Source organism: Schistocerca piceifrons, chromosome 4, assembly GCF_021461385.2.
Source record: "Schistocerca piceifrons isolate TAMUIC-IGC-003096 chromosome 4, iqSchPice1.1, whole genome shotgun sequence".
Taxonomy (NCBI): Eukaryota; Metazoa; Arthropoda; class Insecta; order Orthoptera; family Acrididae; genus Schistocerca; species Schistocerca piceifrons.
In genome coordinates, this window is record NC_060141.1 from 345519982 (window position 1) to 345546799 (window position 26818).

Sequence of the window (26818 nt, forward strand, 5' to 3'; positions counted from 1 at the left end):
GTTTTAATTGGTTAGGTTCACCTAAACACCTTTCACTTAACTACATTCACCGAGCAAAGTGAAATGCTTTCATGCCATTTCCTTCTTACTTCATGTCCCGCTGGACTGGAATCATCAGCACGAAAGTGTGCATGTAATATAACAAATTGCATTAACGATTTCGTTGTTCAGATCATCACATCGGTTATATGAAACTTTTATTTTTTAAGTTGATCATAAAAAGGCTCTTCAGTTTACATGTACGACAGCGAAATGGGCCATCTGTAACCATGAATAATGTTAGCTAGAAACAAAATAAAGTAATGGTTTTCATTAACTGTAAATACAGCTTTGGGATGACTATCTCTTTGTTCTTACACGGAGTTTCCAAACGGATTTCGGTACCGAGAGGACCAGATGTTCGTTAGGTAGCTGGCCGATGCTGCTTAGCCGAGCTTTAACGGAAGCTGGGCATGCTTTTTATGACTCGCTACAAGTAGCTGCTATTTATAGCGGCCAGGCGATAAGAACCGTACGGCGTTGTATATGGTAGCTCGTCACAAATGGCAGCGAGTGTTTCATTCAACGTGTTACTCGTGTATTGCTGGTTCTTTTTCTTCCTGGCTGGTACTGGCCGCGACCGTATACCTGCAGGTGAAATGAACAGCCTGTGCTTACCTTCTCTTTCATTTGCACTACCGTACGTTGGGGCGATTTCTTGTTAATCTGTTTGGCCTGGCTTTATAATTACACGTTCGGTCTCCGGTGTGGCCTTGATGTAGCATCAAGGAGGTGGGCACTGCCTCTCGGAACGCTTATTTTTATTAGTTAATCTAGCCTTACCTCAAATTTCTGAACCAGGTAACGTCAGTATGAAGACACAACTACACTATCTGATTAAAAGTATCTGTACACCTGCCTGAAAATGAATTAAAAGTTCCTGGTGCCTTTCATCGGTAATGCTGGAATTCAATATGGTGTTTACCCACACTTAGCCTTGATGACAGCTTCCACTCTCGCAGGCATAGTTCAATCAGGTGCCCGAAGATTTCTTGAGGAATGGCAACCTATTCTTCACGGAGTGCTGTACTGAGGAGAGGTATCGATGTCGGTCAGTGAGGCCTGCACAAAGTCGTCGTTCCAAAACACCCCAAAGGTGTTCTATAGGATTCAAGTCAGGACTCCATGCGGGCAAGTCTATTACAGAGATGTTACTGTCGTGTAACCACTCCGCCACAGGCCGTGCATTATGAACAGGTGCTCGATCGTGTTGAAAGATGCAATCACCGTCTCCGAATTGTGGTGTGATAGTGCCATGCAAAACAACAAGAGGTGCAAGCCCCCTCCATGAGAAACACGACCACACTATAACACCACTGCCTCCGAATTTTATTGTTTGCACTACACTCGCTGGCAGATGACGTTCACAGTGCATTCGCCATACCCACACCCTGCCATCGGATCGCCACATTGTGTACCGTGATTCGTCACTCCGCACAACGTTTTTCCACTGTTCAATCGTCCAACGTTTACGCTCCTTACACCAAGCGTTTCGTCGTTTGGCATTTACCGGCGTTATGTGTGGCTTATGAGCAGCCGCTCGACCATGAAATCCAAGTTTTCTCATCTCCCGCCTAACTGTCGTTGTACAGTTTGGAATTCCTGTGCAATGGTCTGGATAGATGTCTGCCTATCACACATTATGAGCCTCTTCAACTGTCGGCGGTCTCTGTCAGTGAACAGACGAGGTGGGCCTGTACGCTTTTGTGCTGTGCGTGTCCCTTCACGTTTCCGCTTCACTATCACATCGGAACCAGTGGACATAGGGATGTTTAGGGGTGTGTAAATCTTGCGTACAGACATATGACACAATTGACACCCGATCACCTGACCAAGTTCGAAGTCCGTGAGTTCCGCGGAGCGCCCCATTCTGCCCTCTTACGACGTCTAATGGCTATTGAGGTCGCTGGCGGTAGGTGGCAGCACAGTGCAGCTAATATGAAAAACGTGTGTTTTTGTGATTGTCCGAATACTTTTGATCACGTAGTGTATTTCGAAGCATTTGAATTTAGCATTACAGACTTTCGAAGCACCTGAAATTGGTTTTGTCGTCAGTTTCGTTAGCTCTTACCGAACGACGCAAAGCGAGGGTTGATCCTGAACGCTCGCCGTCGCTGGCCTCTACCTACCCCCCGCACCCCCACCCACACTCACCAATGCCTACCTGTCTACTGGGTTCGCGGGTGACCCGAGGAAGGGCGTAATTAAAATGGGAATCTTTTCCAGATATGTATCAGATGCATTGGGTTGAGGAAGATTATGTAGAGGCAAAAGTGCTGGCGGAGTTGTTTTTCTAGTAACACTTTTCTTTCCTTAAAAAAAAAAAAGGCCAAGTACGTGCGTCACTCGCGCATTCAGAGTTCCATACAAACTTAATTGTGTATATAAATAATTCATCCATCCTGGGAATCGAGAATCTTAACTCCTTTTGCCTGTTATCGATATCGACACTGGCAGGATATTGGTCCTAGGTATTCCAAGACCGTATCAAAATCTCTACAGTAGTGCCTCGGAGTTGCCCAGACATACAAAATAAGCGAGCGCGCGACTTCAGTTTGTATATGTATAGAGAGAAGATGTAATGAAACAAATTTCATTTACTTACTAGAACATGACTATACCTTACATTTTAAGTTTGCGCGCTGTAACATTCGTGTATGATGCTTTTCACGGATGATGAAGGCTATGTATGTTCAGGTGGCGAAAAGTTATTTTTGTGTGATGTAATTACAGTTTAACAAGTTTCAGAATTTTTACTTTCCCTGTGCTATGAAACCTTTTATCTTGCTGAATTACATGATTCTAGGTGAACGAGAGGTACCCTGTAGGTTTTGAAGATCGAGTCTCCAAGTATTAAAATATGAGACATAAATGGCCGTATCTTTCTACATCCACATCTAAATCTACATGGATACTCTGCAAATCACATTTAAGTGCCTGGCAGAGGGTTCATCGAACCACCTTCACAATTCTCTACTATTCCAATCTCGTATAGCGCGCGGAAAGAATGAACACCTATATCTTTCCGTACGAGCTCTGATTTCCCTTATTTAATCTTGGTGATCATTTCGCCCTATGAAGGTCAGTGTCAACAAAATATTTTTTGCATTCGGAGGAGAAAGTTGATGATTGGAATTTCGTGAGAAGATGCCGTCGCAACGAAAAACTCCTTTCTTTTAATGATTTCCAGCCCAAATCCTGTATCATTTCAGTGACACTCTCTCCCATATTTCGCGATAATACAAAACATGCTGCCTTTCTTTGAACTTTTCGATGTACTCCGTCAGTCCTACCTGGTAAGGATCCCACACCGCGCAGCAATATTCTAAAAGAGGACGGACAAGAGTAGTGTACGCAGTCTCCTTAGTAGGTCTCTTACATTTGCTAAGTGTCCTGCCAATAAAACGCAGTCTTTGGTTAGCCTTCCCCACAACATTTTCCATGTGTTCCTTCGAACTTAGGTTGTTGGTAATTGTAATACCAAGGTATTTAGTTGAATTTACTGCTTTCAGATTAGACTGATTTATCGTGTAACCGAAGTTCATTTTAGCACTCATGTGGATGACCTCACACTTTTCGTTATTTAGGGTCAACTGCCACTTTTCGCACCTTAGCCTTCCCCACAACATTTTCCATGTGTTCCTTCGAATTTAGGTTGTTCGTAATTGTAATACCAAGGTATTTAGTTGAATTTACTGCTTTCAGGTTAGACTGATTTATCGTGTAACCGAAGTTCATTTTAGCACTCATGTGGATGACCTCACACTTTTCGTTATTTAGGGTCAACTGCCACTTTTCGCACCATTCAGATATTTTTTCTAAATCATTTTGTAGTTTGTTTTGATCTTCTGATGACTTTATTAGTCGATAAACGACAGCGTAATCTGCAAACAACCGAAGACGGCTGCTCAGATTGTCTCCCAAATCGTTTATATAGATAAGGAACAGCAAATGGGCTATAACACTACCTTGGGGAACGCCAGAAATCACTTTTGTTTTACTCGATGGCTTTCCGTCAATTACTACGAACCTCTCTGACAGGAAATCGCAAATCCAGTCACATAACTGAGACGATATTCCATAAACACGCAATTTTACTACGAGCCGCTTGTGTGGTACAGTGTCAAAAAATCCAGGAATACGGAATCGATGTGAAATCCCTTGACTTACAAGCTTAAAATTTTTACACCACCGAGGACCGTAGACCTTAGTGTGTGGCATAAATTTTAAGTTGATACGTCTAACCACTCCTGTGAAAAGAGGGTCTTAAGAGTCGGATGGACGGACAGGCTGACAGATAACAAAGCGCTGCTACGAGGGTTCTGCTTTTACAGACTGAGGCACGGAACCCTAAAAATCGACCTCCTTCGGGAAGAAGTGGCCGTGGAAAGACTGCCCAGCGCGCTACAAAGTGGCCCGCATGACGCAGGCCGGGGGCACACTTGTGGCGCGTGCAGGAAGTGCGCTTTAATTGGGCCGCGCTGCGTGCAGCGGGACAAAGAGATCAGCGCGTGCCGCCTGCCGCGTGCGTGATTACCCGCGGGCTGCCCATTCTGAGGGCCGCCCTGCCCACATTTCTCTCGTAACAGACCACCCCTCAGAATTAGTGGCAGCGCCGAAAGCAAACACTTGTCCGTCTGCGCCACGCCTGTTCACTGTTTCCCTCCCCGCCGCTGCCCAGATCCTGGCAAGCCTCGCCGGCTCCGCCCTCACAAACACGGCGTGTTCGCTCTCAAGTATACATCGCGTCCCCCGGGGCGCCAACATCCCTAATATTTCAGAAGTATCAAGACATTGAAATGAGGTTCAGTAGTGAGCAAATGGGCGACTGAATACTCGTACCGGGCTTTATCAGACGATTATATATATATATATATATATATATATATATATATATATATATGAAAAGGTTTATTTGGTTTGACGGCTTTTTATAGCTCGTGAGATATAGGAGTGCACTGACATTGCGCATATGTAACGGCTGACAACTGGCTAAGCAATGCTATAGTAATGATAATAATAATTGATCCAATAATAAACAAATGGAATTGAGGTAAACTGCCTGGCTTTTTCGGATGATATTGCAGTACTTTAGCCGGCCGCGGTGGTCTAGCGGTTCTAGGCGCTCAGTCCGGAGCCGCGCGACTGCTACGGTCGCAGGTTCGAATCCTGCTTTGGGCATGGATGTGTGTGATGTCCTCATGTTAGTTAGGTTTAAGTAGTTCTAAGTTCTAGGGGACTGATGACCATGGATGTTAAGTCCCATAGTGCTCAGAGCCATTTTTTTTGCAATACTTTAAGAAAATCTGACATGAATACTTATACAAATAAATCATCTGGGAGAAATAACAAATAGAACTGTTCTCAAAATTTCAGTTGGGAAAAAAATCATGACAAATATGAAAATGCACCAAAATTCATAGAAACACAAATAGATAAAATAAAGCGAGTAAGCAAAGTTAAATATAGAATGAAATTTTCACTCTACAGCGGAGTGTGCGCTGATATGAAACTTCCTGGCAGATTAAAACTGTGTGCCGGACCGAGACTCGAACTCGGGACCTTTGCCTTTCGCGGGTCAGTCCTCTACCAACTGAGCTACCCAAGCACGACTCACGCACCGTCCTCACAGCTTTACTTCTGCCAGCACCTCGTCTCCTACCTTCCAAACTTTACAGAAGCTCTCCTGCGTACCTTGCAGAACTAGCACTCCTGAAAGAAAGGCAAAGGTCCCGAGTTCGAGTCTCGGTCCGGCACACAGTTTTAACCTGCCAGGAAGTTTCAAAGTTAAATGTCTCACTATAGAACAGAATGGACTAGAAAAATTTGCAGCAGATGAAAGAGTTAACAAAATGGAGAGAGCATATGGTTTGACAAACAGTATGAACAACAACAAGAAATGTGTATCTACAAAAACAAAACTAAAACATTGTACCACAGTAGTACGACCAGAATGTTTGTATGGATGTGAATGCCTAACAATGAATTGCTCGTATAAGGAGGACAGAATACAAGTTCTTCAGAGGCGGATTGTTAGAAAAATAATGGGTGCAATACAAACCACAGATGGCACGAAAATGAGAAGTAAAATCTAAAAAGGTACAGAGAAAAAAAATCAGAGTTTATGTCTAAAAGATGAGTACTCTTTTTTGGACACCTCTACCGAACGAAAGAGATCAGGCGTATGAAACAAATATTTATTTGTGGAAGAAATCCACAATAGCAGAGATTACAGAAATAAGGAAAGCACTATAATAACAAACATCAAATAATCGAAAATAAGATACAGAAATCTTTTTAAGAATATAATACTAAAACTAGAAGGCTCTCAAAACACACGATGTAAGAAATCGGTAAAAACATGGACAGAAGAAAGGGGAAGACAACATGGGGAGAAGATGTATTCAAATGGTTCAGATGGCTCTAAGCACTATGGGACTTAACATCTGAGGTCATCAGTCCCCTAGACTTAGAACTACTTAAACCTAACTGACCTAAGGACATCACACATCCATGCCCGAGGCAGGATTCGAACCTGTGACTGTAACAGCAGCGCGTTTCCGGACTGAAGCCCCTGGGACCGCTCGGCCACAGCAGCCGGCCGAAGAAGTATTGGAAGAATACAAAACAAAAAACAACAAGGAAAGAAGAGGAATAGAAGTTGTTATCTGATCCTCGTAGGTCGATATGAAAAGTAAAAGGAAGAAACAGTTTTTTCATTAATTTGTAAGATACAGACTTTAACACAATAGACGAAAAAAAAATTCGTACACTGCATAACGTCGCTAACCAATACGCAAGAAAAATATTTGCACCCTGCGTAATGTCTCTAGCCCAAACTCTGTTTCGTACCGCTATGATGTCCACGTTAATTACGACACACGTGTAAAATAAAAGAGGCCTGTCGAAGGCGTGATAGTTAGACACAGAGCACACACGTCGGATAGTAAGCAAGGGGAACTAAATCGACCGTGCCCTTTTTAAAGCAAACAGGCAGCATCCGAGATGATCGATTTAAGGAAACCGTGGAAAATCTAAATATGACGCGACGGATGGTGATTTTAACCTCGGCACTTACGAATACAGATTCACTGTCTTAACCACTGTAGAACCTCGTTCGGTCGTGTGACACGCTTTGCATTTCGCATTCTCCTCATGTCGGACTGAGTTCCTCGTGTGACGATTATAATCTCGCTGAACGTGGCGCCTTTTTTCCTTTTATTGTTATTTCAGCTGTACAATACTACGCTCTTATAAATAAAAAAATCTAAGAAGAGTGAGAAAAAAACATGACGATCTTTTTCCTATTTAAATTAAAAATCAAAGATGGCCAGCAAGCAAAAAAACGAAAATATATGCATTTCGAAAACAGATCGCAGAATGGCGAAATCCTTCTGAGAAAAAACACTGAAGCACTGCACTTTAACTTAAAATTTAAAGGACGTGCATTGGGTGAGAAATATTCTGGAGAAGACAAGATGTCCCATAGAGATGAGGAGTGTGGGTAGAAAAGATAGGGGTCAGTTAGGTAGGAAAACTACGGAGATGGAGGTAGTGGGTAGAGTGGATGGTGCCAGTACAGAGGGTGAGGACTAATTTGGGGTGTGTGTGTGTGTGTGGGGGGGGGGGGGGGGTAGTGATAATAGGAGAAAGCGATTAGGATGCATGGAGAGAGGAAAGGAGAGAGGTGAGATGGGCTGGGAAGAGCTGAACTTATTTCGTAGGAGGGATGTGGCGTCGTGTTCAAGACCATAGTAGCTTCAGCTCTGTGAAACATTGCACCAGGCAGTCGACAACGGAAATGTTGAATGAGTGTTTCCGATATTTTTGTCAAGTGATTGGGGGATTTGTTTCGAAATATAAGATGATACGGTCTTTTCGTCCTCCAAAATTAGAACCCACACACTCTGACATATATCCAAGCAGCCAACAAACCACGCATCTCGCACATTTATGCACATATGGTAATTAGAAAATTTTGAAAGCAATGTATAAAATAAACAATGTTTCCTTGAATTTTGCTGTTCAAAAAAATGGTTCAAATGACTCTGAGCACTATGGAACTTAGAACTACTTAAACCTAACTAACCTAAGGACATCACACACATCCATGCCCGAGGCAGGATTCGAACCTGCGACCGTAGCGGTCGCGCGGTTCCAAACTGTAGCGCCTAGAACCGCTCGGCCACTCCGGCCGGCGAATTTTGCTGTTAATCAAAACTAATATGTTATGTAAAATTTAAAGCTTTGCCTTTATTTGTAGTATAGGACATATGATCAAGAATTCGAAAAATTAGAAGGTAGTTTTGTTTTCAACAGAAAAATATTAGTAGTAATGTACCACTGCGTTACTCTTCCTACTAGCTTATTACGTATACATGAATTGTAATACCTGCGTGACATCGATTATCGAAATCAGCGCGGTGGAGGATTTGTGGAATATCTGCGCTTTGTAACTGCTGAAGGTCGTAAACATCAGCGCAGCGGCTCAGTTCGTAGCGGTACAACGGGCAGTTGCAAACAACTGCACGGTCGCAGCGTAAGTGCAAGACTGGCGGTGTTTATGTGGATGAAAATGTGCGTCTACTCTTTGGGTTAGGGAGCGTTCAGTTTCTGAAATTCTCTAATTGTGTTTACTAGGTTACTGAGTGTGCGGTTCAGCATGGCGAGAATCAGCAATATGGGAAACGAGAACCAGTGGGCTGGACCCATTCTGCAATGCCCTATGGATAATCATACACTGGCCCCTGGCCGCCCAGTCGCGGAGACCTGGGGGACAGAGTGGACATTCCACGGAAACAAAGCGATTAACGTGCCAGGTCTGCCAGTGGACATGACCGAAACTGAAGTCGTTGCCCTGTTCTCATCGCTGGCGGTGAAGTCTGTGCTTCCCCGGGACGACGACGACGCTCCTGCTTCATTTTCAGAAGCACATCCGCTTGCTTCTGACTGTTACCATGTTGCGGATTCTTACGCAAAACGAGAACTCTCTGGTAGCTGTGTTGGTGTACCGTGTGGCGTAGACTTCGCTCATCTGGGTGTATCGGGCGAAGTCTGTGATCCTACAGTCAGACAGGAAACAGGGATCACGTCTTCAGGCGGAAATAGCAGCGGTTGTCAGTCGACCGGATGGGGGACCCCTCCTGACCAAAACGAAAGCGGTAGTCCCTTCAGTTTTGAATCTTATAGCGGCAGCGAACAGTGGGCAGCAACGAGATCGGCGGTAATAAATTACTGGCCTGTGGATTACGAACACAAGTCAAGTGTCTGTTGCGTAGAGAGCTCGTCAGCCCCTGATACAGAGTATAATCGTGAATTAAACCAGCGTGCTCGTGGGGACTGGAGTAGCCTTAGGGGTCGAACGCGCTCTATGGAAACCGTAGAGGTCGTGACAGCGCCTCAGAAAAATAACCGCGGTGCACAATGTCAGGCATGTTACGAGAGACAGTTGGAACTTACAGCCATCGATAATGACATTCAGAACGCGTCGCCATCAGAATTTAAGTTTTTTGGTAGTGAAGCACGAACTCGATGGTTTCCTCGATGTCACACAGTAGAAAGTTGTGGCGGAATCGTTGATGATGGGAGTTAGTCAGCAGACAGTACCGGGCTAGTGTCATTGGTGAGTGCAAGAACGCACCCTATTAAGAAGTAGTGTAGTGTCAAGAAATAGCACATGGCGCTAACAGTCGTAGCAGATTCCAGAAGAATATGTTAGTAACTTCGCAATGCAATTCCGGAATAGTTGCATGTTAAAGTTTCGCAAATTAGTCTTGCAGAGGTTTGTTTCACATTCGTATCCAGAGAAGAGCTCAATTTCTGCAAAAGTTATTTTGAAACAAGCGTTACCGAGCATGCGTAATATTTCAGCTCGAATTGTCATGCGAATGTTTCACACAAGTGGAATTTTTAACTCATTTTTAAAGATTGGAATATTCATGGTATGGAACATATCATTAACGTGATTTCATCATTGTGCATAAGGAAATATGCATTATATACAGAAAGTTATTTAATTTGAATTTGAAAGTCAGAAACACACATCGTTGATATTCTGTAACATTAGACTGTTTTTCACAAGGACGTTCTGTACACACTAACTTAAACTCAAAGCGTGTAAGATTTTACACGAAGGGACTTAAATAATTCATGCTGGTTCATTGCATTGGCTACACTTAGGACACAAATGTAAGGATGATTTACTTTTGTGTAGAGTGGGGCTGCCCAGTGCCGACGGCTTCAAGAACAACAGTTACAAGCATGGGCAAAATCTGATTTACGTGCTGGAAACCGTCTCTTAACCAGAAATCATCATTAGCTTGTAAATAATTACATCGTATGTAGCTTGATGTAGGATAAATCATTCTCGTGTTCATATGTAAATCCACTTATGAACGAATTTACCTTGTTATGAGTGAACATTCACGATACGCAGCTTGTGTGTTCTTAAGTTAACGAATATCATCCTCCCACACCCATCGCAATGTTGCATGCATATTCAGTTTCCTAATTATTTTAGTGTTAAGCCAATCGTCAAATATGGGGTAAGACACTTTTCCTTGTATCACGTCGCTGTCTCGACGTTATACAGCCAGTGCGAAATAAACGTGCCATACATATAAATTGCGTTAGGTGATAAATTTTCCAGAGTGTCCTGGAGGCATACTAGCCGGCCACATGAACAGTACTATAATTTCCTCTCTTCGGAGGCGTCAGCTTTACCCCCTGTTACACGGGTTTAATATGTGTGCTAAAGAGGAACGGCTTTCTACTTGTTAGCCTACCAGAAAGATTCACATACGTACAAGGTTACCTCCTGGCCGTGCTGTTCGTCAGTCATTTTTACATTCAGTTAAAAACGAAGATACTGACAACTTCAGAGACAGTTTCTACTTCTCACGCTGATTTCATGTATCCGTATGTGTGTTTTTGTTTTGTTTTCTAAAGTGATGGAATAATACGAGAAGGTATACTTTAGAAGCGGTTTGATAACAGAACAAACTACACTGTAATCGTACTGTTTCGGATTTGTCACAGTTTACGAAAGAAATAAAATGTTTTTGGCATTTACTTACTGTTGATTTTTATCTCAGTATGATCAAAGTTCTGTTAAACCTGAGGTAAGGTGAAACCTAATAGCAATCTCGATGTACTTAGCCACGATGACATTCTCAGCAACAAATAAACTCAGCAAGTATATACCACTGGCTGTAGCAATGAAACTATGTGGCACTATCGTGATCCACAGTACTGAAGTAAGAGCAGAATTTTAGACGTTAGTCAACAAGGAAGCTTACCATATTACTTCGCCAGAAGAAAGAAGTGTTCGATTCTTTTGTTACAACTATGTGAAATGCTAATTCTCCCAGAAAACATAAGTCATGGGAAGTTTTCAAATTTTCATTTGCGTATTTTTATACTAAGTTATCTTTTCCAAAACCAAAATACCTTGCGTTTCCTGACTTAATGCTGTACTTCGGTCTAAACAATGTGAGCTAAACATGGTCTCAAACTCTAAAACGCATGTGTTGCGGTACGCCTTTTTCTGATAAATTAGTGCCTGTAGTAGTACGCTACTTTATTCCTTGGTAAAAGAAGACATCGTAGACGTTATACAGAGAGAGATGGTGCCGTGATTAAGACCCTGTACTTGTTGCCTTAATCTCCCTGCAGATAAACGCCTGAGCTGTTCCTTCGAAAATAGAACCCATTGGAGGACACATTCATATATGCATAGCAAAATTCAGAATCATGAATCCAGGTACTTAAATGAATACGTAGTACGTTAAACTGTGTTTCGTTGATTCTTTCCCACAGTCACGTAAAAGGATTAAAATGTGCGGGGCTGTATGTTGTATGTTTTAACCCGTTCACGCAAGTGTGTGAACCGTAAATCAATATAAATAAGATAAATTGCCCCAGGCAAGAAAGATCACTATCTGAGAACGGCTAAACCGATTTGGATGATTTTGTTGTTAGTGATTGTGAGTGTAATAGTACTTTTGGTATGAGGACTGAATAAAAAATTTACCTTCAGTTTGACAGTTCTGCTGTCACTTTTTTCATAAAAACGTTTGACAGTTATAAATAATACATAAATACATATGTAATATATAAAGGGAGAAATTGTTACCGAAAATGTCGATGATCGTGAAAGATTTCAAATTTTTGAATGATGCTGTACTGATCATACAGACGGAAGTGGACATAGGGAGGAGGGAGTAAGTTAACGACAGAGAGATGGTGTGGAGGAGGTGATGTACAGAGCTACGAAACATTGACGGAAATGGACGTAGAAGGGGGGAGAGGTGGTTGTGCACACGCAGAGAGAGAGAGAGAGAGAGAGAGAGAGAGAGAGAGAGAGAGAGAGGGGGGTGTAAGGAATTTAGGAAGTGATGGAATTCCGATACATAATTAGCAGTTGCGAAACATTGGTGGGTTCTCTAGCTTGTAATACATGATCTGCCTAAAATTCCATTTGGTACCGTCTTAGCGCTGTGCTCTTCGCTCACAGTAAAGTAGTCATGGAAACAGAGCATCCCTCATGTGGATGAAGTACAATACAGTGATTTATTTGAGCGTTTGAACTGATAAACAAGACAGATTCACCAGAGAATGCGCTTAGCAAGTATGTAAAAAAAAGAAAAAATCTTTGACGCAATATGTACAATTAAACTCCCTTTATTTTGCAGGCACCTGGTGCCACTCTGTGGACTAGCTGATGTTTGAGCAGTGTTTTTTTTTTTTTTTTTTTTTTTTTTTTTTTTTTTTTTTTTTTTTTTTTTTTTTTTTTTTCCTACAGTATGAAGCAACATGATTACGGAGCGCTAGTAGGAGCCGGCGTTTATCAAATTTTAACAGCGGCTTCAGCCTCGTTCCTGCCCACTTTTCCCTTAATCAAATACAAAACTTTCTTAATTTTCTTGCTAAATTCATTACTCGCTGGGGCATCAGCAAATTGTGTTCGTTGGTCTTTTTATATTCGCTCCCTTGGAGAAACATTTTTACCCATTGTCTGCGACTGCAGCGCTCTTGGTTTACATAATTCTGTTACGATAACTGTGGTGCGCCTTGTGCCTACTGATGTCGCCTGAGATGCAGGTGGAGGGGCCGGGGACGTCATTTTGCTGGAAGTTAACCCGTATTATGTTCACGTCTGCACGAGGTGTTCCTTATTTGCCAACTTCCGTGAGGAAGAATTAATTTCCTTGCTGCACGCCCCCCCCCCCCTCTCTCTCTCTCTCTCTCTCTCTCTCTCTCTCTCTCTCTCTCTCTCTCTCTCTTTCTCTTTCTCTTTCTCTCTCTCTAAATTATATATATCTCCTCTCTCTCTCTAAATTATATATGTCTCATTACAATTTTTGTATGTCACGCTAGTTAAACAGAAATTCTACCACTCGGTTTCATGATTGCTCTTTCAGCGGCGGTACAATAACCGAGACTAGATTTTTCAGCGTACAAGAGAAGTTGCTCTACGTGTAACTGCTAAAATAGAAGCATTTTTTTCCATTTTATAACAACATGTGCATTAATGTTTTTGAATCTGTGAATTTCTGAGGTCGCGAAAATGATTTAGATGTGCGTGAAAGTGGGCGAGAATTTGGTTAAATTTTGGAAACACCTGCATTCTACACTAGTTACACTTCGTAATGTTTATCAGCGCTTAACGTATGCCGTGCGGGATTAGCCGAGCGGTCTAGGGCGCTGCAGTCGTGTGGGTGTGGGTGTGCGTTTGTCCTTAGGATAATTTAGGTTAAGTAGTGTGTAAGCTTAGGGACTGACGACCTTAGCAGTTAAGTCCCATAAGATTTCACACACATTTGACTTCTTTTTTCTTAACGTATGTTAATGTTCCTGATTCCTATGTGATTGCACTCAGCGATGTTCTGATGGCACTAAAACCGAAACAAAACACAGCACGAAATTGAAACATGAAATCTTGTTGTGTATGATGGACTGTCACAATTCGGTTCGTGTATATGAAGGCTGTAGTTACGTGAAGATGCAAAACAACAAACACACGAATGCCGACATTACGGGCTTCATGTAATGTAATACCCTAACACCAACTTATTTGTCAACGCCTTTGTTGTTAACCGCGTCATTTTGACTCGTCTTTGGAAATCTTGGGCCATAGAAGCGCTTTGCATGAAAACAGCGCAATACGTTGTGAGTTATGCTAACACTGATGTCTACAAAGAAGAAATGATTTTTTTAGACATATTTTTATTAGAGGTTTGTAAGTTGCCACTAGCCTCTAAGTTTTTGATTATATGTATTGGTTGCACATTTAGGTTAACACAGGGAACTGCCTGCTGCTCTTAATGATCCACGGAAAAAATTAAATATTACTTTGTAACGTATGGAGATATGAAGTTACTTCTCAGTTATACCTTTGTGACTTTTAAGTAGAACGCCATAAAGATGAAAACACAAATATTAGGTTTAAATTAGGGCTATGACCCTCCAGAGTGTCATCAGGCGCTTTTTCTTTGGTGCTTTGCCAATTTCGTTTTTGCAGTAAGTAATTGCAGTCAGTCCGAGCAAAAACTCCGTCACTCCTTTCATGCGACGCCCAGTGACGACGGATAGCGGCGGTTTGTATCCCTTAGACAAACCAAACGGAGCGTTACGTGCCTGTTGGATAGAGCGGTCCCAAATGAGTCTAGTGTGACATTCGTTGTACCTGTATGTATTAACATAGACCGTAAAACGCGAAGCAGTACTCTAGCAGCGACTGAACAGCGCTGCTGCATGGCGGTGGCAGGGAGCTTGGGGCAGGGCGGCGCTGTCGCTGTTGAACCACTGGTTATTCTTCGTGCTTTTCTGTGGCTGTTAAAACACGTTCGTAAAACGAATATCGCACTAGACTAACGTCGGACCGCTTTATTGAATGGGCACGTACAATTCCGCTTTGACAAGGATTTTCTGTGTATCGGGAAGCACACGGACGATTTCCGTCGACGCTTGGCGTCGGCGAAAAGACGTGACGAGCAGTATTTGTTTCGGCCGACTCCAGTTACTCCTTGCAAAAACGAAATTGCCAATATCTGCCGAAGCATCGGGGAGAAAACACCTTAACGGCTCTCAAGACAGACAGCATATTTACAAATGGTTCAAATGGCTGTCAGCACTATGGGACTTAACATCTATGGTCATCAGTCCCCTAGAACTTAGAACTACTTAAACCTAACAAACCTAAGGACATCACACAACACCCAGTCATCACGAGGCAGAGAAAATCCCTGACCCCGCCGGGAATCGAACCCGGGCGCGGGAAGCGAGAACGTTACCGCACGACCACGAGCTGCGGACAGCATATTTACAGGGTAGCCAGAAAGTCTGAAAAGCGTGTAAGGGTGTTGCAGGTGTAAGTTGTGTTGAAAATAATTTTTAAGGAAAAAAGGATACACTGATCGGTTTGTAAGCTGCCCAAAATTGAAGCAATCTTGCCAGAGACAATATCGTCAAACTTGTTCTTCGTTTGGTTTCCTCAAACAGAAGAAACTTTTATCGAGCTTAAATTTATCACTTCCGAAAAAAGGTAAATATTAACTGGTAATTGTCATTTAGACAAGCGGTTGTTCCAGGACCCACAGATGTCTGTGCGTCACGACGTTTTAGCGCATGCAAGTGCTGGAATTCGCGTGCCCGAAGACTAGATTGGCCAGATTCAGCGCCATACAACTCGGAAACGGTGCATTTTAATGAATTTTTATCGTAACCATTCTCACCACAGCCTACCCTGCAACACCTTTAAAATCTTGTATTGTTTCTGACCACACTGTACATATTCCACCAACAGGCTTTCATACGTAGTGTGGATGAAAACGAGGAAAAAGTCTAGTAAACATACTCTAAAATACATACATTAAAAGCTACGAGCACTTCTTCAGTAGATGTTTCACAGTAGCTGGTAAGGTATGAATTTTAGAGCGTATGTCTTTTAGACATCAGTCCATATCACAACTTCTTAAAGTTCGTCGGTGGAGTTTTGGTCTACCCTGTATGTATGACATCGTCCTAATTTTCTAAACCCAACTTTGTGGCTTTTTTAGAAACATATGTAGTAGTGTGAAACCTATACCCAGTTTTGTTGCGAATACTAGTTTGCCACGAATGTCTGAAGGAGAAATTATAGCCCTCTACTAAAGTTTAGTTTTCAAATAAAGTACACTATGGGAGGATAGTCCTGTTAATAGGAAAAGGTAATCAATAGAGTTGCCCTTTTTACGGGATTTGACCGTATGTTGCGTCTAATGGATAAGTAAATGAGACTATTCAATTCTTTTCCTAAGATCTAGCCCAGCGGTTAGAAAGAAACGCAGTATGAATAGAATTATATAGAAGCTAGGACAACTCAGTTCAAAGTTCATTTAGTGGTTTAAAACACGTATTAATGGTCACCAGCCTATCCAGGCAATGAAACAGTGAAGTATTGGAAAAGCAGAAGTATGAATTTTGCCTACTTTCTTGCTACTGTTTAATTTGGTTCTTCAAATAAGTATTACTACACTTAAACATTACGTTTTTAAAGGAGAAAAAGCTCAGTAGATAACTTTAAGGGAGCAAAAAAAAAATCGTCAGGACATCAAGAAAAGCATTTTTTATAATCAACAAACTTAAATACTAAAATATACTGAAGCACACACTTTTATACTGAACATTTCACTTCAAGAAAACCTCTTACTGGAATTTAGTTTCAAAAGCTAAAATTCTTTGAACTAACTCTGTATTGTCATTTAACAGATTCTAGTAACTTGGTTACACTCTCATTGAATTTTACGTAAGCAAACTTTAACTATAACACTTCGCAATAGTTACGAAAACACACAAAAAACAATTTAAATTGTGCTTCTTTATATTAGCTTGACACTTCGTAAGTCTGGAAAACAGGATACTCGAATTAAACACCAGGAAGGAACACTACATAGGTGTGTGATTAGAATGAAGTAACAGGGTGAACCAGTTTCTTCAAAGTTCAAGAATGGTTATTGAAACTCAGTTCAAATTAATGGTTCACGCTGTACAAAAGTAAAAATACAAAAAAATCTTACCTGGTGGCTGTAGGCGAAAATTTATGGGGCTACACTACCCATAGTACAGCCTGCAAGTATCTTGCTGAATGGGCTCAATTTCTCTTCTTGACGTCGTTCAATTCTACATACAGCAGCTCAACAACTCGCAGCTATGCCGTAAGCCACTTGCAGTCTCCATCCGAGGCATTTTTGTGCAAATTTGCAACCAAAGCTTCTCCTGCTCCACAAAGGTGTTGCCCCAATCACTGCTGCCTACAGACTGTGTGACTTAAATCCCGCGCTCGCTCTAGGTAGCGCGCCAATTCGCCCTTGCCGTTTTTTCACTCCGCAGAGCCACCTGCGTTTCAGACAAAAGCACACTGGCTTTTACATATCACCTATTTCTTACATTGTTCCTAAGCGTGACCATTTCTTAAATTGTCAAATATACATCAACATGAACAATTTATACGCAGAGATATTTTTAAATACAAAATGTCAACAGAAAATTATTAAACGTAATAAGCAATTTACATCCCGAGCACGGGGACCCGGGTTCGGTTCCCGGTGGGCCAAGGATTTTCATCTGCCTCGAGATGACTGGGTGTCGTTGTGTCGTCTTCATCATCATTCATCCCCATTATGGTCGAAGGAAGGCAATGGCAAACCACCTCCGCTAGGACCTTGCCTAGTACGTCGGTGCAGGTCTCCCGCTTCGCCCCTACGCTCTGCCAAGGACTGTGGGACTTGATCATCGCATAGTAATTTACACGCATTACTCACATACAATGCAAAGAACTTCAGACACCAGTATAGCACACTTTACTTTACATCTACAGAAAATATGCGAAAATTTTAAAGCAAAGGAATCATAAAAATAAACCATAAACGCCGGCCGCGGTTGCCGAGCGGTTCTGGGCGCTTCAGTCCAGAACCGCGCGACAGCCTCGATCGCCGGTTCGAATCGTGCCTGGGGCATGTATGTGTGTGACGTCCTTAGGTTAGTTAGGTTTAAGTAGTTCTAAGTTCTAGGGGACTGATGACCTCAGATGTTTAGTCCCATAGTGCCCAGAGCCATTTGAACCATTTTTTTAAACCATAAACAAATAATATTATAAAATGAATTTTCGGGCGAAACAAGAAGCAGATATTTTTCTGAGTCTTAAATATAAGAACACGTTCTGGGGCTCTACACTTACAAGAGCATTTTTTGAAGTGTGACGTTGGTTGTTGGACTGTTTATGGAAGACGCACTTCATAAACTCTGGTGCTACGTAAACGTGCAACATGCTCAGCACAAGAGTTTTCCTCGGGAAGGTTGCCATTGCGATTGTGGGGGCGCGTCGCTGCTGATGCGTCAGATACGAGAAGCAATCAGAGTGAGAGGCAGTGAGGCCCTGCGCTGGCTGCCAACTGCGGGGGGGCACGGCACGCCGTTGCGCCTCGTCTGACGGACGGACGGACGTCGGCGCCGCTGGAGGGTTGCCGGTGACGGACGCTGTCGCCGGGCAATAACGGCCGTCTGGCAGGGCCTCCCCTCCACAGCTAGCACTTTTATTTGCCATGTGCGGGATTTGTTGCCCGAGTTGCACCAACTAATTCCCCTTCACGGCTTCTGAGGCGCGTAATGACCGACGCTTCGCTCAAAATCCCATGTTGCCAGGTCGTGATGAGTAACTACAGTACTGCCGACAGCACGCGGGTGATGAATGACGCACCGAAATGTTTCCCGCATTATTATGAAGGAGGAATTGACGATAGCTGTAGTCAAATTTAAAATATCTGGTATCTGACACCTAGCGTGCTGGATTGCTCTTTGTCTACAACGCGGTTCAAAGGTTTAAACCTCCATCATCAGGTGTGTGTGTGTGTGTGTGTGTGTGTGTGTGTGTGTGTGTGTGTGTGCGCGCGCCGACTTTGGAGTAACCTGTGATACTGTCTAATGGAGAAACAAAACACTATTGCAGAAGGTGGCTCTCTGGAGCTCTTCGACTAAAACCTAAACGTAAATTTGAAAGTAAGAAAATTCAAATGGCTCTGAGCACTATGGGACTTAACATCTGAGGTCATCAGTCCCCTAGACTTAAAACTACTTAAACCTAACTAACCTAAGGACGTCACACACATCCATGCCCGAGGCAGGATTCGAACCTGCGACCGTAGCAGCAGCGCGGTTCCGGACTGAAGCACCTAGAACTGCTCGGCCACAGCGGCAGCTTGAAAGTAAGACAAATAAAACGGTGAAAGTAAGACAAATAAAACGGAATACCTTCAAAGGTCACATGCTCTGTTCTTTGTCGCAGTACATCACATATAAACTGTCGCACTTAGTAAAGAAAGATGGTGTATGGAAACTACTTGGTGCAAAGAACGATCAACGAAATAAACACCATTTCGAAGTACAAAGAACATACAGCAAAACAGCACCGTCTTGAAGCATCGTGGAGACTCTTGAGTTGTTGAATACATGCAATAGAGATACATATTCAGGTGGTATACGAATCCTTTAATGACAGGTTTATATAGCTTAAATTTCGTACTCTTTTTTTTATGCAATCAGGCGTCATGTCGAAAATCTTGAGAGCAATAATTATGTTGACAACAGTGACACGGTCATACACGGACTGCTCTAGCTACCAATAAAACAATGGAAATCTGGCATTATCAGCACCCACTCTATTGTCACTTCCGCTGCGCACAGCATGATGCCTCACACTCTTAAGAGAGGAAAGATTTCCGGCCTGAAAATTTCGTCTGTTTTAAGGAAAATCTCCGCCCCTAATACAGTTTAAGAATAGATTCTTGACATGTTTCGACAGTATAGAAATGTATAAAATGTTTGAACTTCTGAATTCTTAAGTGATTTTCTTAGTATACAGACATTTTTAACTTTATACTTCTTGCCAACTAAATAGTGTAATATCTGTTGCCAAGTGAGGTATTTTGGTAGTACGGATAGAAGAAAAATCCGGTTAAATGCGAGTACAATCTTAATTATGTTAATAGATAGTTCATTTATCCTGGTAATTGAGTGTATCTAAGATTTTTGCCTGATATCGATACTGACAAGATATTACCGCGGGAGTTCCAATACTCTAGAAATAAATTACAAGTTAATTTTCGGATTTTTTCCCTTAATTATACTGTGAAACCTTTCTTAATGCCATATTTCATGATTCTAAGTAACGGGATAGGTTTTGATGAGCGAGTTTTAGAGTCTCAAAATATGTGGCATTAATGGTCGTATCTTTCGATTGCATTCATTTAAGAAGCTTAAAAAAATATTTCTTCTGCCCCCCCCCCACCCTCACCCCCCGCGAAGGGACCGTAGACCTAGGTATGTGATATAAATTTAAATTTGATACGTCTTCCCGTTTCTGAGATAAAGGGGCACAGACAGACAAACGGACAACAGAGTGATACTATACGGATTCCGCCTTAATTGACTGAAGTCCGGAACCCTAAAAAAGACTACAAATAGTTTTGTCATATGAGGTGATAAGTTTCAAGCTGTTTGCCGGACAGGAAAATTTAGCTATTTCAGTAAAAATCAACATAACCCCAGCCCTGTTTAAAATCAGGACATGCTTCAGATCTCTCAAGATTTTCAGTTTTTTTACGTGATACTTGTCGTAACAGATGTTGATGTTGTTGTGGTCTTCAGTCCTGAGACTGGTTTGATGCAGCTCTCCATGCTGCTCTATCCTGTGCAAGCTTCTTCATCTCCCAGTACCTACTGCAACCTACATCCTTCTGAATCTGCTTAGTGTATTGATCTCTTGGTCTCCCTATACGATTTTTACCCTCCACGATGCCCTCCAGTGCTAAATTTGCGATCCCTTGATGCCTCAGAACATGCCCTACCAACCGGTCCCTTCTTCTTGTCAAGTTGTGCCACAAACTCCTCTTCTCCCCTATTCTATTCAATACCTCCTTATTAGTTACGTGATCTACCCATCTAATCTTCAGCATTCTTCTGTAGCACCACATTTCGAAAGCTATCTGTGAACAGATAGTAAAGCGATTTTCTGCTGCAGAGCGATTTTCTGCTGCCTGCAGACCGTGCTTGTCAAATTTTAGTAAGCATCTCACGTCAAAGAATTTAAATCAGAATGTAGATCAGACGAAACAGAATTAGCTGTTTCACTTCAGACAACTGTACATTTCCTTCCGTGTGTAAAATTCTACGGGCTCTAGGGGTCTTTCGCGGCGGCATAATTGTAAAAAATGTTGTTGGCTTTTCAAGCAGTTGTAACAAAAGTGTCGAGCTTACGTCGGTTGACGTCATCCCACACGTGGCGGATCTGAGCTGTGGCGCGCTTGTTAAGTTGCCTTCCTGCGCGTGCATTAATTGGGCCCATCTCTGTAACGTTGTGGACGCAGCTGCTCCGCTTGTGTAAGGCGTACGTCTCGCCTATCTCGGCAGTCAGAAGTCTTTTAACTTCTGAGGAAAATTGTGGTGATGGTATCGAAAGCTCGAGGATTTTATGTCAGTTGACGCGGCTTGGTAACAGAACTTTTTTACCTTCATATATTGTTGTCAATGGGAAACCTAGTTTTGATTCTCACTACAAGGAAGAATGTTCCTAAGAATATTTTATTTTCGTGAACGTTAGTTCGGCCTCCAATTAGGGTAGCTGAGGGTAGGCACGAGAAAAACCGACCGTTTAAAACCGATATCATCGTTTTAGTTCTGAATAACCGGTATCTGTCGGTATTAGTTTGCTCTCGTTTGTAGCAGGTGTTTATTTTTTACTAATAACTGAGTAAAAAAAATATCAGTTAGTCATAGCAGCAGTGCTAAAACTTTTCGTTTTAAATACATTTTCTTTTCAAAAAGGGTAATTTTTATTAGTAAAATTTGCATTGATTCGAAATGTGGAAATGCGAAAAGTAGTGAGTGCCATTCTAATAACAATGCCGACAGAAACGAGCAACCAACACATGGAATACGAATTGGTACCGCATTCCTGAGACAATAATGTCCGTTGTGAAGTGACGCAAATGTGAAGCAGATGCTTCATTAGCTTTAAGATATTAAAATTTGTCTTCATTTCTGTGAAATAATAGAAGAAGAAGGAAATTATGGTAACAGTAATAAAATAAAACCTTAAACAGTTGATTCATATTGTTCAATAAAAATAAAAAGTGACTCATATGTTGCTTGTATTTCATAATATGCCTTTAAATGCCTGTAGCCGTTGAAAACGGCCGGCCGCTGGTGGCCGAGCGGTTCTAGGCGCTTCAGTCTGGTACCGCGCGACCGCTACGGTCGCCGGTTCGAATCCTGCCTCGGGAATGGATGTGTGTGATGTCCTTAGGTTAGTTAGGTTTAAGTAGTTCTAGGGGACTGATGACCTGAGATGTTAAGTCCCATAGTGCTCAGAGCCATTTTTTGAACCTTGAAAACGGACAAGTTAACACGAAAAATGGAGTTCTCCCCCTCAGTTTTCACCCTTGAGCATTGACTACTCTAATGCCCAAATAGTGGTGTGATCCCCGATTAAAACATGATTTTTGAGCAGAGTTACATAAAATTAGAAGCAATACGAAAATACTGGTCATTTTTTGTAGTATTCAACCACTTACCACTTTTCGAGAAAAGCAGCAAACGGTGGACGGACTAAGTTGTCTTTTATTTGCTTGTTTAATATTTCGTTTCTGTTTGCCTCGACATTGACAGAGTTAAAATTTTCCAATATTTGTTCCATTTCTACGTCTACTATACGAAATCATAGGAACAAAAGCCGAAAATCGGTTATATCAGAAACCGGTTACTTTGAGCGATTTAAAACTGGAGTGGAAACAGTCCGAAATAACTGAAAACATTGTTTCAGCGAAAACCACCATTCCTAGTTGAGGATGTACATTGAAGGTTGGAGCAGAATTGTTAGATTATTTCCAGAAGTGTGCGTCCGCCACCAGATGTTCTGGTCTGTTAATTTTCTGTAACGTAATGAATCCTTATATCATCTTAAGAGGGATGCAATAGTGACGGAAAGATGAAATCTCTGTGACAAAAGGATGGTGGGTTGTCAGTAAGCCTAACGGTACGAGGTGCTGATACCACGTTGTGAGGATATATTCCACGCTGTATAGACTTTTTATTGCTGTTGATGAGGAAATTCGTACTTCAAGAACTCTGCACTAAACAGATAATACAGCCGAGTTAAACATGTATACACTTTCACACTGGCTGCAGTAACACGATGAATGTGGCTGGGAATTGGAAAGATAAGTCTTGACGACTATATTGGAGGAAAAAAAAAAAAAGCGAAATTTCTTCACAAGTCTTATTGCGTGACCGCTGTACTTGCATTTTAAAAGGCAGGACATGGATAGTTATAGAATATTTCTTACTGTTCTGTAGCGTTAAACCCGATCTGTCAGTTTTTTGCATTGCTAATCCGAATCCATGTTTTTAAATTGTCTGTCAACAAGACTCTTTGCAAAGACTTAATTTTCATCTTTTTGTATTCACAATTAGGCGAAATTTGAACGTCCTGTCCGGCTTATTATGCCGTTTGTCGCTAAGCTGAAGTAGTAAAATCTTGGCTGTGACCACAGAGCGGCAAATGGCTGCGTTTGGGATCGCGGCTACAGCACGCAGTTTGCTCTTGTAGCATTTCCAAAGCGATGAGCAAGCACGAGCGGTCGTGCTCACATAGCCGTCTCTTGCTCTGAAGCAGGGACCCGCAAACTATTTTGGACAAGTGACCCCTTTTCCAAAATGAACTGTTACCTCAGCCCCTCATAGCCAAATTACCTACTTTTAAGATCAACCCCCTTATTCATAATGGTCCGCTAACTTAAAACAGCTGCTACAAAGTGTTATTTTTCATTCTGACTTAGAAGACAGAGTGAGAATTAGCAATGCTTTAAGTTAGCAGACTATTATGAATAAGGCGGCCTATCTTTGGTTTTTTCCTATTGATACAAAATACCTAGGTACTAAGGTACCAATTGGAAAACTTTGCACTTGGTTAAGTGAGTAAAGCTGACTTCATTTTCTCATCAAAATTTAACAAAATAAAAAGACGTACGCTCGAACTCATTATTTTGCACAAACTTGCCGAGTTTTTCATCTTGTACGAACTTGAGACTTTACATTACAACAACAGTGCTATTTCCTACAAAAATATTAATTATTCTTAGTACACGTAACACAACATAAACAATACAGTACCTACATATCTTGAAAGTTTTAAATAAGAACTTGTGTTAATAGGGGTCGATTTTTAGACCTCGTCGACCCCCAAAATCAGTTTTCATGCCGACCCCAAGGAAACCGATATCGACCCCAAGGGGTCGATGTCGACTGCTTTGGGAATCCCTGCTCTGAAGGAATGTCTCGTGTGTGCTAATCGCGTATGGAGAGAACAGAAAGGCAGAGAGAGAGAGAGAGAGAGAGAGAGAGAGAGAGAGAGGGGGGGGGGGGGGAGAGACAGGGGCAGGGACTGGGGCTGCTTCGTTACCCGCGTGCGCTGCGTGTGGGGACGTGCGCGCGAATTACAAGTCCACCACGTCCGGCGTGCGGTGAGCCACCTGAAGTGTAGTGGTAGCTCCATCCACCCCCACCCCCTCTCCTCATTTGAGAGTCAATGTGCACGCCGAGCCGTTTGCTGCCACTGCGACGGAGCCTGGCCACACATCACAAGCCGCCCACGGTTTTTGCGACAGGTTCCTAGTCGAACGTGGCCTCCTTTCCTTCCGTCCGAGCCGGCCGAAGTGGCCGTGCGGTTAAAGGCGCTGCAGTCTGGAACCGCAACACCGCTACGGTCGCAGGTTCGAATCCTGCCTCGGGCATGGATGTTTGTGATGTCCTTAGGTTAGTTAGGTTTAACTAGTTCTAAGTTCTAGGGGACTAATGACCTCAGCAGTTGAGTCCCATAGTGCTCAGAGCCTTCTGTCCGACCGGGTGACCTCAGAGAGAGGGAAAAAAAAGCTACAAAAGTTGCAGAGAAAACTCTCACCATTTTTGTTATTTATGTAAACAGACAGCTTGCAAAATAATGTGTGACCTGTCTTACAAATTGAGGGGTGGGAGGTCGCGAAATGAAAGCACATACAACTTTTTTCTGATGGATCCTGTAATATTCACCAAATATTACACCACTTGTTTCTACCAATGGCGACATCAGATTCGCTGCAATAAAAGCGACCAAACGTACGATAATCTTAACGTGATGTGACTGATAGGAAGAATAATATTTCTTCCTTTTATGTACCAAACCACATCTGAAAACAACTTCTGCTGTGGATCGGAACATTGTCAGCTAAGAGCACAATGTGAATGTTCTAGGTCTGCGTCTTATCCTCATGCTTCTTCGATACGATAGTCACCTACGTAATCTTCGTACACTGTTGTCCCTGGACATGAAGGGTGCAGCGATAAACTGAGAAACTGCAGCATGGAACACCACAGTCAAATACATATTTGGCGATACGACGATGGCATACTTCAGATAGTATTCTTGTCATGCAACTACTGTGAATATACTCCAGAACAAGCCGGACCAAAGTTCTTTATGCATTCCTCACGGCTGAAGCGGTGTATTTCTGGTAGTTCCCTTTTAGAAGATGATCATTTTCCATTCAGACTGTCTAAAACTATTTGTGTTTGAGCCTCGTTGGAGAGGGATTTCCGACGTTACACGTAGATGTTAGATCGATATCACTGACTGGTGTAAATAGTTCTACAATTTATGTTCTCTGTATATTCATTATGGTGCTTACATTCTGCTAGCCATTGCATCTCCAAGAGGAATAGCAAATAACGAAATTTTACTTATTGTATGTATACAGTGAAGTAGGAAAGATACATGATTAAATTTGTAGCTAATTTTGCGGGTGTAGGGAGCGCGGAATCTATTATACAGAGTTATCACCATTGGTAACAACGGTGGATCTAACCTAACTGGATGTCAATGCGGACTGAGCTTGAGTGACAGATACGGGTACGTTATTCCTTGGTTCTTCAAGACTATACCAGAGATTATGAACTGCAGTGGCAGTCCATCGGCAGTTCATGTTTTCAGTGGGGTGAAACATGGGGAGGACGCGCTGGCCATCACAAAAGTCGAACGCTTCCTATATCGAGATAGGTCAGGACAGCACAGGCAACACTCGCCTTGCTTACACGTCAAAAATCTAAGTCCATGTGTATTGCATATTGTTTTTTTCTTTTAGTCCGTACTACCTCCTGTCAGAGTATGGAAAGCAACGAGCTTGCAGTAGAAGTGATGTTTCACAGTATAGAAGATGAATAGGTGCTCGTAGTTTGTAAGGCATCCATTTTAGAGCCTATGCTTACTAGATCGTTTTTATTCTTGTTAAATGAGGAATTCATTCGTGAAGTTTTGCCATCAAGTTTTGCAACACCTCGTACAAGGGTTGGCATTGGGATTGATGGAAGTTCTTCTGTCTTGACATGTTTGGAAGGAGAGGAACGAGTGATCTTGAGGACTTTATAGACTCTCTCCGGCATTATGAAGACGGGATCTGAATCGCTGTTGGATGCCGAAGAAACCTGATAGGTTAAGCAATAACAGCACAAATATTCTTCCACATTTAGTCATGGAATACGCAAAGATCGTGGAAAAAATATGCAAAAATACGGAAAAATATGTGACACATGGAAAAAATCTAGATACGAAAAGGGAATACAGGAAATTCTGTATCGTCATTTTGCAATAGAGATCCTATTGCAAAGCAAACGAAAAATGCTGTATAATTGGACAGGGTGATCAGAAACAGTCTGA

The 26818-nt window shown here is 42.2% G+C and overlaps 1 protein-coding gene across 1 annotated transcript in view; it reads left to right on the forward strand.

The window, feature by feature from the left end:
* LOC124794768 (kalirin) overlaps window positions 1–26818 on the forward strand; it is a 2150963-nt gene that overhangs the window by 1220532 nt on the left and 903613 nt on the right. The gene's annotated exons all lie outside the window — the stretch shown is intronic.